Genomic DNA, 15,891 nt, shown 5'->3' with positions numbered 1-15,891 from the left:
TCTTTTTTCTTTGCTTGGTTTTCTTGTGAGTGAAAAACAGCTTCTTTTGTGCACTACAAAATACTCATGCAAATGTTGGTACATAATCTTCCAATCTCTGAAGCCTAGTGTCTGGCCCGTTTTCTCCTTTGCTGGAAGCATCCTGGCCTTCTAGGCAGGGCATCGAGTGTCGTATCTGCAGAAACCAGCAGCTGTGGTGCCTGAGAAGATGGCTCTGTTCTCTGTGCTGTAATGCAGATCCCTCTGGCAGATCCCCCCTGCGAGGGGGCTGCGGGTGGGCAGTGGTGGTGTGGTGCCTCTTCACACTTCAGCAGTACTTTCATGTCTGCAGCCAGGAATCTCTTCCTCTCCTTGGTGGCTTGGCTGGACCTCCCCAAACCATGAATGACCTAGGCTGGCAGCATGGCCTCTTAAGAGGATTGTTATAGGGCTTATTGCCTGCTGAAGGCTAACTCGCTATTTTTACAGGAGACCAATTTCCCCAAATCCATGTTTACAAACTGGGAGAAGGTCCATGCCACTGACCCTGATGTCTGACCTGAGTCCTCGTGGTGCCGGCTCTGACTCGAAACCTCTGCATGGGAAGGTGCTTCATCCAGAGCCGTGCTGGCTTCCCTGTTGGGTCTGTCGCCTCTGTCTGTTGCACGCTTCTAGTCAAAGCCTGATGCGCCCTATGCTTGATCCCCTACATCCTGCTCAGTTTTCCTGCTAAGGGAACTGATCTGACCCAGGCCTGGCTTGGAAGGGTGGGTTGCCAGCCAGGTCTTTGCCCTTCCTAATGGGCAGGGAGTTCCAAGCTCCCGTTGGAAGACCAGCCTGCTGTCCACAACCCCTCTCCAAGAATGTACTGTCCCACGAGAAAGGCCAGGGACCCTTCCACCCTGAGCCCCCAAGAAAGGCACAGACAGTCATAGGAGGGGGAAGAAAGGTCCCCTGTCCTATAAATATTTCTCAAATGTCTTCGGTAAATCTCCAGATGTGTCAGTGAGGCACAGGGAAGAGAGTTTGAATTACAGCCGATTAGAGACCCTATTCTCCCAGAGGAGGGCACGCCTGCCCGTCAACCGCGCCCCACTTGGCCGCGGGGACCACCTCGGGAGGAAGCGATTCTTGACAGCTTTCCCGACAGCTGTCCCGTACCCATTCCACCCATTCCGGGGCACTGCGAGCTTTGGAAAGGACAGACACCATTGCTCCTTTGCCCTCCTGTCCTTTGTGGCGAGAGCTCCTGAGTCGTCCCTGGGCGTGGTGCCCTCTTCCGAGGTGAGTGGGGGGACAGGGAGGGTGCGGAGGGAGAACCGAGACATGGCAGAAGCAAACCGCCGGGGCCGGTGGGTGATTTATGAAGTGCTGAAAAGCATCTTCGAAGCTGTCATTTATCTTACAGCTCTCAGCCTAAATAAACACCGAATCCGCCTAATTATAGCTCCAGTGGAAACACAACACCGAACCTCATGGCCGTCGCTACCAGCCCGTCTCGCGCGCGGCCCGCCCCGGCTGCGCCTCCCGCATCGGCCCACAGCTGCACCCTAGCGGCTGCCAGCGCAGGCTCGCCCTGCTTCTCTCCACGCGCCCCTTCTGTCCCCTCTCCCTGCTCCCTCTCGTGATCCCACGCAGGTACAACCCTGCAAATAATCTCAGTCAAGAGCAGAGGCACCGTCTCCATCCTGCTGGGAAATCGCACCTGCTGCGTCCGTCCAGCTGCAGCAGAGGCTGCAGAGGACCCTTGGCCTGGATGCTGCCACTCTTCCCCTGTCCCTGCAGCTTCCTTGGGTTGTGGTCACCTGGTCCAGCCTAGCTCAGGAGACTCCTGCGAGGCCAAGGGAACTCTCTCCCTGTGGTTGGCCAGGTCAGGAAAGGCAGGGGATAGTCTTGGGGGTCACCTACGTTAGAGAAAGGAGAACTTTCTTGTCGTTCCTGGATGATTTTGTGTCCTCCCAAGAAGGAGGGAAAGGCTCTTCCTGCTTGATGACCCCTCCTTTCTCTATTCCTGTTCCTGGGCTTGAACTTGGAAACTCCCTTCTTCTTTGGCATAGGGGAGGTCTCCTGCCTTTGTAGACTCTTCTATCTCACATTCAAAAGCAGAGAGGGAGACGCTGCAAAAGCAACCAGGACAGTGATGTGCCAGGGTGGGTCTGGATGAAGCCTTTATCCACTTGGGCACCCTCCTCCCACTTAGTCTTTGTCCTGGGGAGGTGCCGCTTAGGGCCAGGGCTGTGTTTGACACAGCAAAGGGAGCCAGTTACTCTGGCAACCAAGGGAATCAGCCCCATGGCTGATGGAATCATGGTCCCTTCTACTCTACAGAAGCTAGTTCCCTAAACATGAGAATTTCAGAGCCCAACGTAGTGCATCAACTGGGGCGGTTCTTCATTTCATCCATGCGGTGTTAAGTTACACACGAGCATGTACGTTACACCAGACGTATAACTCACTGCTAATTTACTGCTGTCTTTCTGCGTGTGCAGAGGCTTGTTCTTGTAGACAAACTCGGGGATCCAATAACAAAGTGAAGGAAGGATTCCTCAAAGGCAGGTGTAATCCGAGAAGGCCCCCTGGGGGATGTGGGTTTTGGAAAAGGGTATAAAGAAAGAAACGATTGCTGCCTCCAAATTGAATGGGAATGGAGGAGACCTTGAAGGAAGAGAAACTGGGAGTGAGCCCGTGAGACTGAAGAGGAAGTAACTCTCCTGGCTTGTTAAGAGCACAAACTGGGAGTTCTTCATCCTGACTTTGCTTCCTCACTCAGCCCTGAGTTGTTCGATCAGAGGGTTATGGAATGCAGCCCCTCCCCCTCAGACCCAGCATTGAACCCAAGCCAGAGCAGCCGTACCGTGCATGGGCCGCATAGATGTGAGGGCTTTGGGCAGCTGGGTACAGGGGAGAGGCTCATGATTCAAGTTTTTTGATGACAGCAGCAGCCTCCCTGCCAGTCTGTGGGTCCCTTTCCTCTCCCAAGATCAGGATCCCCCCCTCTCCCCAAATCTAGTCTGCTTAGCTTAGTCTCCAAATCCTGCTCAGAGGAAAAAGGCAGGGCCTTTTCCATAGTACGCAGAGGAGTGTAACAAAGGAAGGATCCACTTTTTTTTTTTTTTTTTTACTAGTTATGCTACTGCTTATCCATTAAAGGAAGATAAAAATACCTGTTCCCTGCCTGGCTCCCAGAGCACCAATTCATATGAATGAGGATGTAAAAGCTCATGGTAAGAAAATCTCTCCCTCGGTAGTTCCAGATGAAAGAACAGCTCTTTAGCACTTCTAGTGAGTTAGACAATGAGGCCTCTCCTTATAGCTGGCTGGGGTAATCTCTGAATTTTTTTTTCTATTAAATAAGAGGAAGGCATAAAGCCTCAGTACAGTTGAGTGACTTTCCTGAAGTCACACAGTAAGTCACTCTTGAAGACTTAATTCTTTGTTTATCGAGTCACAAATAAGTTTAAGAATATTTGGTTTTTATTAAGTCTTTGAAGATCAAGGCAGAAGAAAAGCACATTTTAAAATGGTATACCTACAGGTGGATGAGAAAACACGTTCTTAATAGAAAAGGGAGAAAAACTCTCCTGAAGTTCTGATTTGTTAGATTTTGTAGGTCTCTCTGCCTTTCCTGTTTTCCCCTCTCCCACTTTCTTCCCTTGCTTTGATTTTCCCTTTTCTTCCCTCCTGTTTCTTAACAGTCCAGTCAGCAGCTTTGTCCCCAGCACGCTTTGCTTTTTTTTTTTTTGCTGCCAGCCCTTTCCTGCCAGCTGCCAGGGCCTCTCCTCCCTCCTGACTTCCTCAGTTGATCCTGTGCAGAAGTCGATAGCTTATCTCAATGCAGCAACAAGAAAGTGAGATAGTGGCCTCGGAAGCCAGCAACCCCGGAGCATCTTGGGAAACAGACTGTCTTTGTGAATAGTCCTGTCCCCCCACCGCACCCCCAAGCAAAGATCACCCATAGATACTTCTCGCCTCTCTCTCTGACCTAGTCTGTGATTCTGCAATCAGAGGGAGGGTTCACTGGATTAGGAAAGGCAAAGAAAAAGGGCCTGGACAGCTGAGGGGTACCATGTCCCCTTGTCTTTCATATGTTTGACTCAAAGGGGGTTCAAGTCCTGGTTTTGTCTTTGATGTGTCATGCAACATCAGAAGGGTCACTCAGTCCCTTTGGGCTCCAGTTTCTGCAGGCAGGTAGGATCCAACCAGAGTAGACCTTTATGTATTTGACTCCAGGTTTAGAGCACTGCCAGGTCCTATCTGAGTGGAGAGAAATTGCCATTTCCAGTAACTTCTGATCGGGCATGTCCACACAATCCACCCCTTCCTTCGTTCTGTGCTGTACCCCAGTGATCTGATGTGGAAATTTTGTCCCAGGTGGGGTTTTTCTCACCTGGAGTGCTCCCAGTTTCAATTCTGAGAAACCCCAGGGGGTTTCTCATTCATTCTTACTCATTCATTCTTAATCTGATAATATTCAACTTCTCCTCTACTAAATAAATATTTTCCATTCCCACAAGGCTATAAGAAGTAGAGAAATTGCTGTGTCTTTTGCCTCAATCTAAGTCTGATTTTCAGCTGGGAGTAATTTTCCCTTTCCCCTTACCTTATTTTGTATTATCTGGAGACAGTTTTGGTTGTCACAACTGGGAAGAGGTTGCTACTGGCATCTAGTGGGTAGAGGCCCAGGATGCTGCTAAACTTCCTATAATTCACAGGACAGCCCTTCATTTTAAAGAATTAACTGTCCCAGAATGTCAATAATGCCAAGAGTGAGAAACCATGGTCTTAGTCATTATTAAGCAAGGTCCTTGATGAAGAGGGGGCTCACAGAACATGGAGGTGGCATGGACTTGCCCTCAGACAGCTCCCATATAATAGGGAAGTATGGTCTCAGGGTTAGGAGGCATCTTGGCTGAGGGGAGAGACATAGTTCTTAACCTGTGCTTGGGGAGTCTATAGTCTAAAGAGAATTGTATAGGAATATAATACATCAAGCTATATTTTTTCCATTCAATGTGTGTTTATTGAGCTCCTACTGTATCCTAGGTCCTATGTAAGGTACTCTGGATGCCCAAATGAGTTCCCAGTCCATGCACCTGGAGAGAGTTTCCCTTCCCCTCAGTCCTGATTCCAGTCACCACTGTGGGCAAGTTTTGACCTGCATACATGTGAATGAGAAGGACATTCCAGAAAAAGAAAAGGCACTATCAACAGGTTCTAGAGGGCTGAGTAGCTACAACACTGGTGTGTTATGGACAGTGCTTAGAAAAGTACAAGCCAAACTTGTGAGCAGAAAAAAAGACTTAGGTTTTATTGGAAGAGCAGGTAAGCCTCCTGGGGCCAAGAAGGCAGGCACAGAATGAAGATGTTGCTGGGAGGTGAGACCTGGTAACTGCTCTCACACCTGGGCCAGATGATTGAAATGCTCTGAGTTGCATGGACTCTGAGTTGCAGGACTCAATATGGACAGCCCCGCTTTGTGATACACCTTGGAGCTCATATTAAGTGTTCTGTGAAATGGCAGAAAGAGAGAAAGCCTAGCAAGCCCAGTGCAGCCTGGAAGTGCTCTGCTTACTTTCACGTGGAGATCTTCCTTCTTCCCACCACTTGTGCAATGGAATTCATTTGCCACGGGTGAAGGGAGAAGAGGGTTGCTAGAAAGTGGGAGTTCTCCTCAGCATGGGCATGAGTGGCAGTGGACCAAATACCTGATTCTGAATTGTCATTCCAGGAACTTTAGAGACAAGAGCAAATTCCTTTTCTCACAAAGTGTGATGCAGAAGAAATAGGCCTTATATAGGAAATATTACATGCATTCATTTAACAAACATTTATTGAGCACCTACGATATGCAGGAATTATTCTAGGTACTTCGAACATGCCAGGTTGTGTTTGTTTATTATTCATTCATTCACTAACAGTCGTATATTGAACACCTGCTATGTGTCTGGCACCATGCTAAGTGCTTGGGGTACAGAAATGAAACATAGCCCCTCTCTTCAAGAGTTCATAGGAGACAATCATTTCTTAAATTTCTAGCATGTACTAGGCATTGAGCCAAGAGCTTTAAGTACAGGATTTCTTTAATACTCTCAACAACCTTGAGCCTATTCTACAGATGAGGAAAATAAAGGCCCCAAAGTTTAAGCCAACAGTACGGCAGTTCACCCAAAACTTAAAAATAGAATTAGCATAGGATCCAGCAATTCCACTTCTGGGTATATACTCAGAATAATTATAAGCTGGGTCTCAAAAAGATATTTGTACACCCATGTTCGTAGCAGCTTAATCACAATAGCCAAAAAGGAAAAGCAACTAAAGCATCCGTTAATGAATGAATGAATAAATAAAATGTGATATAACCATAGGATGAAATATTACTCAGCCTTCTAAAGGAAAGAAGTTCTTACATGTACTGCAACATGGATGACCCTTGAGGACATTATGCTAAATGAGATAAGCCAGTCACAAAAAGACAGGTGCTGTGTGGTTCTGCTTGTATAAATGGTCAAGTTCAGAGAGACAGAAGGTAGAATGGTGGTTGTCAGGGACTGGGCGAGTGAGGAGTGGCGAGTTGTTGTTAAGTGGGCATAGAGTTTCACTTTTTCAAGATAAAAAGAGTTCTGGAGATTGGTTACACTTGTGAATATACTTAACACTTCTAAAATATACACTTAAAAATGCTTAAGATGTTGGTTAGAGCACGGTGCTGACAACACAAGGTTCAGATTCCCTTCCTGGCCAGCCACCAAAAAAAAAAAAAAAAGGTTAAGATGGTAAATTTTATGTTATGTGTATTTTACCACAATTTAAAAAAATTTTTTTTTAAAGTTTAAGCCACATAACTCAGGTCTGATTCTAAGGTCCCACTTTTTTTTCCATTACAAAAATAACTATAAGATAAGGGGGAAAGGAATGCGATGTTAGAGAAGCATAGGCAAGGAATAATTAACTAGTGTGTCATCCTCTGCATCCAGAGACAACAGCATTACTGGTTTTCTTTGGGCAACTGTGGCTAGAAGGAGAGGTGAAAGCCAACAGCCTCGAAGTCAAGATTTGACATTGTTTGCAGAGTCTGATGCAGTTGAGGAGCCGGGCTTCTCCTCCTCTCTGTCTTTGGTCAGGAGGATCTTCACCCCGTCTCCCTGCTCACGCACCCCCCTTTCTGTCCACTCGTGCTGCTTCACAGCTGCTCACAACCAAGAACTGAGGTTCACTCAGGGTGGAACCAAATATTCTGAAGGTGGAAAGCGACGGCCCCTGGCAAACTTGTGAAACAGGCCAGGTTTATCTTTCAGGCCTCGGACGTTTGCTTTCTGCAACTCGCACTAAGAGTTAGGACACCTGAGTTCTAGTTTCTGCTACTAACTTGCTGTGTGATACTGTGAAAGACGCTCTTCTCTGGGCATTGGTGTCCTCATCTGCAGCACGCGGGGTCTCTTCCACACGATCTCTTAGGCTTCCCCTCCAGCGCTAACCCTGTAGGCGTTTGGAACCTTTTGGCCCCTGAACTCCACTGCCTCGCAGTGGCTCTTTCCCACCTACTCTTTCAGCAAAACTGCTCTGAACAGGTTCTGATCAATTCATTCACACCCAGACACATTTTCTCCCAAAGGTATTTTCGTTTCCGCTTGGATCCAGATGAAAGGGAATGAGGCTCTGACTTGAGAATGTCTTTTGACTCAATGAGCAAGGGGGTTTTTGAAGGGGTAGGGTGGATGTGGGGGGGAGGGACTCACCACAAGCTGTCAAGAGCGAAGCAGGCCCTGGCCCAGGGTTCAGCCCCTGGATGGAGTCTTTACACAGGTCTCCACGTGTGGCCCAGGCGTAAACCCACCATGCAGCCTCCCCTCCTTCCGGGGACTCTGCAGGGATGCTAGCAGCCCCTCTGTCTTTGGAGAAGTGAGTTCCAGCTCAGATACCGATGAAGTCATCATGATTCCCTGTCTGGAATCTGGCATGAGGGTGCAGGGGGGTGGCTGTTTGTGGTTTCTCTTTCCCTCTGAAGGAAAGCCTGAGCAGATGATCTCCTAGGTGCTGCCTGTTTCCATGTGAGGCAGAAGCAGGATTTGGCGCCGGATCAGTGGAACTGGGAGGGGGTGGGGGTGGGGCAGTTGGCAAGGAAAGTCTGGGGCAACACATAAGTGACATATTTCATGAAATGAAAGATCCTAACCTCTCTCAGATAACTTCCTCTAATCTGCTTTTGTTCTTGGAAAACCTCATTTTTTCCCTAATATTTATTCATGAGGATTTTTGGTTTTGGAGACTTTGAGGAGCAGCTGCTTTGGGTCTGAGGGAATTCACTGCACTGCGAAGGCAGCTTTTTATCTACTCCGTGCTTTAGGCTCCTCCTCAGAAAATCCAGCGGGATTAATGTGAAGTCATGGAGGATGCTCCCAGGGTCCTACACTCCTCGCTAGGCAGCCCTGGGGCCTGGGGACAGAGCAGGGCAGGGGCTGTTTCCCAAATATGGAGGGGGGGCATGTGACAGGACAGACATCTCTGCCTGGAGACCTCATGGAGCCTCCTTAGCCAGCAAAGCACTATACTGGATTCAGATGTTCAGAGGGAGGGCAGAATTAGAAAAAGAGGTGCACAGGGTGGTTTTTGTTTAAATTTTATTTTTAAAAAAATTCTTTTTTGGCAGCTGTGCAATTGAACCCTGTACCTTGTTATCAGTAGTATGCTCTGATTAGCTGACCTAACTGGTCAGCCCCTGAGTGGTTTTGACTGAGCAAGTCAAGAATTGTAGAATGTCAAGGTTGAGAAGGACTTTGGGTACTGGCCCAACTCTCTTATTTTCCAGATGGAGAAAAAGTGGGAAGTGATTTGTTTAAAGTTTGCAGCGAAAATGAGATCTAGCCCAGTGCTCGTTCTTCTACATTTCATGTCTAAATGTCTGGTTTGCCCAATGTTCAAGATTCGGGAACTTTATGACTTCCCTATCAGCCCCACCTCATGCATACCCCTTCCCTACTCCCCTTACTTCACTGCTTTCTTTCTCGTTTTTTTATTTTTTTGGCGATTGGCTAGTGTGGGGATCCGAACCCTTGACCTTGGTGTTACAAACACTGCACTCTAACAAACTGAGCTAACTGGCCAGCTGCCACTGCTTTCTTTTTAAATACCCATTTGAGCAAACTCCACTCTGTCACAGGCCTCTGTAGTGCTTGTGGGACTGTGAATGTACGGCTCCAGGTTCCACATAAATAAGAAACATCTTGGGAATGTTTTTGCTGAAAAGTGGGGCACTGACCTTCTCTAAGGAAAGATGTAGGGAAATCAGGACTGTGCTTAGTTCTTCCTAAGGCTATGGATGAGTTCCTCTTATTGTCCACTGTCAGCTCTTCAACCTGACACCAAGTTCCATCCTCCAGAGTTTTCACTTGGTCTTGACTACCTGGTTACCTCTCTCCATCTACCACCCCCACCCGCATTCAAGGACTGAAGCTTTTTAAAAGTGTTTGCCACTGAGCACTTGGGCACTTGGATGAATCCTCCTCATTCTACACTTGTTACTGGCTCTGCTTCTCCTTTTCAAACTCGACACAGTCCTGATGTCATTTCAAATTCTGAAAAAATGTTGAGGCTTCTTGGATATCTGCACTAAATGGGAGATATAGGAGATAATAGCAACTGAGATCACAGGCAGAAGATAGGCTATGAATCAAGTCAGCTGGCTACACTCTTCTGCTACCCTGCTGCGTGGTCTTGGGCAAAGCCTTTAACACATCTGTGCCTTAGCATCTCATTTATCAGGTGAGGCTAATACTGCCTGACTTATCACCATTTAAGATACATTCAAGATCAACTGGGAGGCTAGCCGATGGGTTCGGTTGATTGGAGTGTGGTGTTGATAACACCAAGGTCAAGGGTTTGGATCCCCCTACTGGCCAGTTGCCACCCCGCCACCCCCCACCTCCCGCTCCACCAATTCAAGTGGGAGAGCAAATTTAAACTATTTCTTAATTTAAAAAATAGTATTGCTACATATATATCTATATATTACCCTTCTTCACCAGTGTCCTCTGAGATATATCAGTAAGCAGGTAATTGCTAAACCAAATCTGAATTTTATCTCCCTTAATATCTTCTCTTCTGGGAAAAGGGAGCTGATAAGTAGCGCCATAATGGAGGTTTGGAGAAACTGAGGACCTACACAATCCAGAAAGGTCTGACCGGTCACACATCCCTTGTGAAGAAAAAACAAGAGAAATAACAATAGGACAAGGTTTTGGGCTCATTCTTCTCAACTTAACAACCCTCAGCCATCTGTATGTTGTTAGGGTTTGGTTCAGATTAGGTTTAATTTATAATTAAGGTCTAGGTTAGGATAAGCATTGGGGTTCTGGTTAGATTTAGATTTTGAATTGAGATTCAGATTTAGATTAGGGCTAGTTTAGAGTTAGAGTTGAGAAATTGGGTTTAGGTTTATTTTTAAAGTTAGGGTTAGTATTATTTAATTAATTTTTTAAAATTTATTTTTATTAGCATATTCATTGTTACAAATCATACTTATCCTTTATGCCTCTTATCCAATCCCCTCTCCCCTTACCCCTGCCCCTGCCCCTCCCCCTGCCCCTCTAATAACCATAAATTTGTTCCTCATCCCCCTCCCCCCTCTAATAGCCATAGATTTGTTCTCTCCATCTGATAGATTAACTGTTCCTCTGCTGGTTTGTTGCCTAGATGATCTGTCCAGTACTGAGACAGGTGTGATTAAGTCCTCCCCCATTACCGTAGATTGGATGCTTCTTCTGTTACTCCAGAATGTGCTTTGTGGAGAGAGAGGACCTCTTCTTTTTTTTTTCTTTTTTTTTTCCAGGCTCTGCTAGTGCCTCTCTTTGTGTCAATGCAGTTGAGAGTCTGGTGTGCCATCTGCACGGTGGCTGTGACTGCTGCTATAGAGACTAGCCACTTTTTCAGCAGCCATGGCAATTTCAGTGGCTGTGGTGGGCTACCCATATGGAAATGGTATTTTTGGTGTGCTCTTTACCTGGGCGTGGCTGGGTTTGGCTTCCCCTGGCTCCAAACCTCAGGCCCCCAGCGGGACCCCCAGGGGTGGAATAGTAGTTTAATTTAGAATTAGGAGTAGGTTAAGGTTAAAACAGTATATCTAGAGGAACTGCTGTGGGGTGTCTGTCCAGGCCGGCTCCACCATGTTGAAGGTTTACTTTAAGATCATGCTGACATCAGACCCGTGACTGCCGTACAAAGTACTCAGTGTTCCTGAAAGTATACCTTTCACAGCAGTCTTAAAGTTTGCAGCAGAAGAATTTAAAGTTCCTGCAGCAACAAGTGCAATTATTACCAATGATGGAATAGGAATAAATCCTGCACAGACTGCTGGAAATGTTTTTCTAAAGCATGGTTCAGAACTGCGAATTATTCCTACAGACCGTGTTGGAAGTTGTTAATATCTGCTACTTGGAACATTTGATTACCTTTCAGAATAAATATAGATAATATTTCTAAATAGCATTCAGGAAGAGATTATTGTTGCAAAGAAGATCTGAAGTTCACAAGAAAGCTCAAGGAAATGCTGATGAGTTATTGAAGACCCAAATTTTAAGGATGTGCTAAGATTCCAGGTGAATAAGAAGCTGAGAAGGGAAGATGGGGACCAGGCTTCTGGTAAAGAGGAAAGCAACACAGAACAAGAACAAAGGGTAATAGAAAGCTGTAGCAAAGTATCACAGAAAAATCCATCTGGATGGACAAAACTGCAGAGGATATATTGGGAAAAACAGAAAGGGAAAACAAAATACAACATAGTCATAAGTAGCAGAAGGCAATTAGAGAAAGCAAAGCATAGTCCTTGTCAACATACAGATTTCAAAATGCCCCTCCTGAGAATGCAAAGACTGATATGCATACGAAAAGATTTTATTTTCCCTTCCAGAGGAAATCAGTATCTGTGCAAATCTTTGAAAGATGAAATAAAGATTCATCGTGATTCAGAATCAGTTTTTCTCCTGCTGTATTCTAAACGGTGAGCTCTCTGGAGGCAGGGCATGTGTCTGTTGGGTTCTATCTGAGCCAGAAATATAAAAAGCCTTCAAAAAATACTTGCTGAATTCCTCGTGAATAGTCTCTAAGACCAGTTTTTATTTTAGGATGTTTCAGAAGCTTCCCTCCTTTAGGCCCTCGGTGCATAAATGGATGCAAGATTCTGAATTATCAAAGGAAAAAAATCTTCGCCGAGGTGGAGATGTATACTGCTGATGTTTGAGGAAGTTTTTATTTTTATAAAGAGAATATGGTGCTCAAAGATTTGTATTATAAAATTAAGCCTCAATTATTCAGAAATGTATGAATACTCATTCTCTGAATTTTTGGTTTAATTTAGATTTTCCTCCATTCTGTTTCTAGCACAAAAATCTGCCTGTTGTGTGGCATAAATACATTTATGGTGCCATGTTCCATAAAGTGATTTATTTAATATTTTTGTTCTTTGGTTTTGAAAATTATATTGTAGTAAGTTTTTCAAAACGTTCTACTAAACATCTAGATATTTTGTTATTAAATGTGATCTGTAAGTTCTTTGTGCAGAATGTTTTGAAATATTATATTTAGTTTAAATGTGTTATTAATCCATAATTAATATCTTATGAAAATACATTTTGTTATACTGTAAAAAAAAACACCAGTATATCTAATTCTTGGCAACATTAACACATTTTAGGCTGGATAGTTCTGTTGTGTCTGTGTGTGGGGGGGTGCTCTGTGCATTTTAGAATGTATAGCAACATCCCTGGCCTTTATTCACCAGATTCCAACATCATCTGACCTCTCTTTGCATTGTAGGAGCCAAAAATATCTCCAGTATTGCCAAGCATTCCCTGGGACATAAAATCACCACTGGTTGAGAACCACTGAGTTAAAATAAGGATTATGGTAGTTTTAGGATTACGTTGCAGTTAGGATTAGGGTCTGGGATCAGGTTATGTTTAGATTTTGAGCTGGGTTCAAGTTTAGAGTTAGTTTAGAGTTAGGGTTGGGAAACTATTTAGATTTAGCATTAAGAATAAGGTTAAGGCTCTGATTCAGGTCCAGGCTAGATCTAGAGTTTTTACTTTGGTTAGGTTTAGGTTTGCACCTTACAGAGACAAATGTACTGCAGAAATATTAAACCGTGTATTTCAGATCTAAATAGGAACTGTTGTGGGGCTGCCACACCATTGTTTCTCTTTATTAGCACTATTGGGAAGTGGCTGTAGTATCTCACTACCAAACACAAGAAATTACCCTGCACAGGGGAGCTTCCCATAGAACCCTGCTGAGTCTGCTGTGGAGAGAGACTTCATAATGACCTTCAAGTCTAAGAAAGGTGATGATTTGGGGTTGTTTCTTATCTCTGCTCTCTGTGTGACTTAAAGACTGCTGGAAACCAGCCCGTGTGCACATACATGCATGTGCATAAATACTCTTTGTGCCAAGTGATGACTTGCATCTCATTTTACATCCCTATTTGCATGCTGCAGCCACAAAGGCCCTCTTGCTAAAGGTTAGGAAACCAATGCATACGTGAGGGCTCTCGTCGAGTAGTGCAGGCACAAGGAAGCAAACCTGGGGGAAGAAAAAGGATAGCAAGGTGACCCAAGGACTCCAGCAATGAGAAGCTCTTAGACCTGGAAGTCAGGACACCAATTTATTCTCATCTTTATTGTCCTACTGTGTGTGGAATTGCAGGCAAGTTCATCTCCTTGCCTTAGTTTTCTCATCTATAAAATAACCAGAATAAACTTAACCTGAAACCCTCCATCCATCCCCGGTTCAACTGGGGATATAGTTCATTTTCATAAGCTCTTGAAGTATTTGAGAAGGAAGATGTTCGGTTGACCCAAAATATTTTTATTATTCTATTTCCATAAGAAGGGGCATACAATGACTCTTTAGCATGGCACCCATCTGCCCATGTTCGAGAATACAGGAGGAGTGGTATGCCAGAGGCAGATGTAACAGAGAGGGAGCTATGCTTCACCAGCTTGTCAACATGTCATTAGGGTGTTCCTGTGGGAACCAAGAGCAGAGGCAGGAGGCAGGAGACAAGAGAGGGAGGGAGGAGGGAGGAAGAGAGAGAAATGGAAGAGATGAAGGGGTCCAAGCCAGTGCCACATTCATCCCTGTCATGAGCAGAGCTCTATCAAACCAAAGCCAGGCCTATAAATCAGGCCATAATTAGTTGCAAAGAGAAAGCTTTAACATCCTCATCAAATTGATTAATACATCTTGCAGCTCAGGACAGGTTAGCCCTGCTTTGGAAAAACTGCAAGCTCGCCCAGCTAGGTGGGAATACAATGGGGAGAAGAAACAGCTCTGACCATGGCAGCACGGGGCCAGCAGGGCTCTGCCCCTTTGTTTGCTCACTTGAAGAAGGCTCTGACAGGTGGCAGATGGGACCAGCTCTTAGTCCAGGAGGTCATGATGGGCCTGGAGCCTGAAGAATCAAATGAATATGTTGGTTTTGCCAGGAATTGAGCCCGACACTGGTGGCAAGTTATTTTTTTTCACTCTGGGTCTCAGTTTCACCATCTGTGAAAGGGACATGTTGGACCAGAGGAGTTTAAAGTTTTCTTCTAGTTCTAACATCATAAATGTCTATGAGGCCAATGAACAAGGATTTTTGGGGGTCATGGCCAGTGAAGATCTGACTACAGGATCAATTTCTAGGACGTCCAATGGGAGGTCAGGAGTTTGGGAGAAGCTTAAATAATTTGTTCCTGCCTCAGGCTTGAGATTACCAAGCATTGCCTATGTGTCCTTTCCTGAAGCCTAAGCAGCAGATATCCTTCATTGTTCGAGGCAGCACAGAGAGAAGCAGACCAGCTTGTTCATATCCTGGCTCAACCACTTACTAGCTGTGTGTTTGGGAAAAGTTATCTAACCTCTTCAGCTTCCTCCTCTGCGAGATAGGTATAATAATGCCTATCTTGCTGGGTGATTCTCAGGAATAGATAAAATATATACAAGTATAGAGTACACAGCTCAGTGCCCGGCACATAGTAGGTAGTCAACAAACAATAACCAATGTTACTATTGTGCACATGACTCTTGGTGTCTTAATAATGGCATCTAAATCACATGGAGAATGAAAAAGTAAAGTCAAGTAAAAAAATAAAGTCCTGATTTCTTATGGGATGTCCAACTAGTCACCCTCCCAGGATATAAAATGAAGAGGCAGCATTTTGTTTTGTAAAAAGCACTGAAAAAAAGCACTGAACTTGAACTTGAAAGTCTTGGGTTCAGATCCCACTTTGCAACTTATAAGTTGTGTGACTTTGTGCAAGACTCTTTACCTCTTTGAGCCTTGCTTTCCCTAATGAGGAATAGTTTCAGTATGCAATCAGATAATGTGCAAAAATGATTCTTTAAAAATATAAAGTTATTAAAACACAAAGCATTTTATAAGCAATGTTCTGAGTATCAGTCACTCTTGTTTTACACTGCTGACTGCCCCTGAAGTCTCCTGTCTGGGAGAACAAATGAAACAGGTTATTTTCAATCGCTTGGGACATGCTCTGCTACTCAAAGAGATCCCATTCCTTATGTTGTATATGGATCGCACTTTTCCTGTTTCTTGCTTTTGCAAAAATTCTGACCTAACTGCTTATAATAGATGAAGATCCTCTACTTGGTGGTGCTTGGGTCACAAGCAACTACAAGGTTAATGTAATGACACTATTCGAAAATCCATTCTTTCCTTGTTCTATAATAATTGAACTGCTAGGCATATGGCTGCTCATATATATATATTCGCCAGCCTCCCTTGCAGTTAGGAATGGCCATGTGACTAAGTTCTTGGTAATGGAATGTAAGCAAAAGTGATGTGGGCCATTTATGGGCTGGGGACTTAAGAAATGGGTGTGTCTCATCCACACTTTTTATTCTTGAGACCCAGAATATGGATGT

General features: G+C 44.9%; 1 pseudogene; it reads left to right on the top strand.

Annotated features, from left to right (window-relative positions):
• The first annotated feature begins 11,138 nt into the window (after window positions 1–11,138).
• Window positions 11,139–11,402, top strand: LOC134389336 (ubiquitin-fold modifier 1-like; annotated as a pseudogene).
• The last annotated feature ends 4,489 nt before the right edge of the window (window positions 11,403–15,891 follow it).

The sequence above is a fragment of the Cynocephalus volans genome, chromosome 10 (assembly GCF_027409185.1).
Source record: "Cynocephalus volans isolate mCynVol1 chromosome 10, mCynVol1.pri, whole genome shotgun sequence".
In the NCBI taxonomy this organism is placed as follows: domain Eukaryota; kingdom Metazoa; phylum Chordata; class Mammalia; order Dermoptera; family Cynocephalidae; genus Cynocephalus; species Cynocephalus volans.
The sequence above is the reverse complement of the archived record's forward strand: the minus strand, read 5'-3'. Positions and strand labels throughout refer to the sequence as shown.